The sequence below is a fragment of the Leopardus geoffroyi genome, chromosome B2 (assembly GCF_018350155.1).
Source record: "Leopardus geoffroyi isolate Oge1 chromosome B2, O.geoffroyi_Oge1_pat1.0, whole genome shotgun sequence".
NCBI classification, from domain to species: Eukaryota; Metazoa; Chordata; class Mammalia; order Carnivora; family Felidae; genus Leopardus; species Leopardus geoffroyi.
The window spans coordinates 148,520,040-148,520,552 of record NC_059332.1 but is presented as its reverse complement, the minus strand read 5'-3'; positions in this window follow the sequence as shown (position 1 = coordinate 148,520,552).

Here is a 513-nt window from a genome sequence, read left to right as displayed (position 1 = left end):
TACAGTTTCAGAGATAGGAAATGTAGAGATTTTTAGCTTTTCCTCCGTTGACACGTCACAGCCTGATGAGAGGCTGCAAACGGAGGTGCGTTTACATTCTTCTCTTCTTCTAACTGATCGTGGCCAAGTTTTTACCTCACGTGATCTCAGTTTCCTACTAGGAGAGTCATGGAAAATAACACAAGAATAACTAAGTGATAACTTAGTGACAGGCACCTACTGTGTGCTGGAACTCCTTGTACAGTTGCCTGAGTTGCGCATCGCGCAATCCGCAGGGCTCTATAAAGATGGCCAGCCAAAGACCAGTTGCCTTTTATGCTCCCCAGGCTTTGGCAAAGTATTAACGTACAAGGGTATTTTGACGGTTATCAAATCGTAAGAAGTGTTTTATTAAAAGTGATAATAATAATAATAAGCCAGGAAATGTAGTACTTCCAGTTTAAGAAGACATATAAGGGAGGGAGGGGCGGAGGGCGGGGCCGGGTGGCGGTTGCCCAGCAGCAGAGGGCCCCT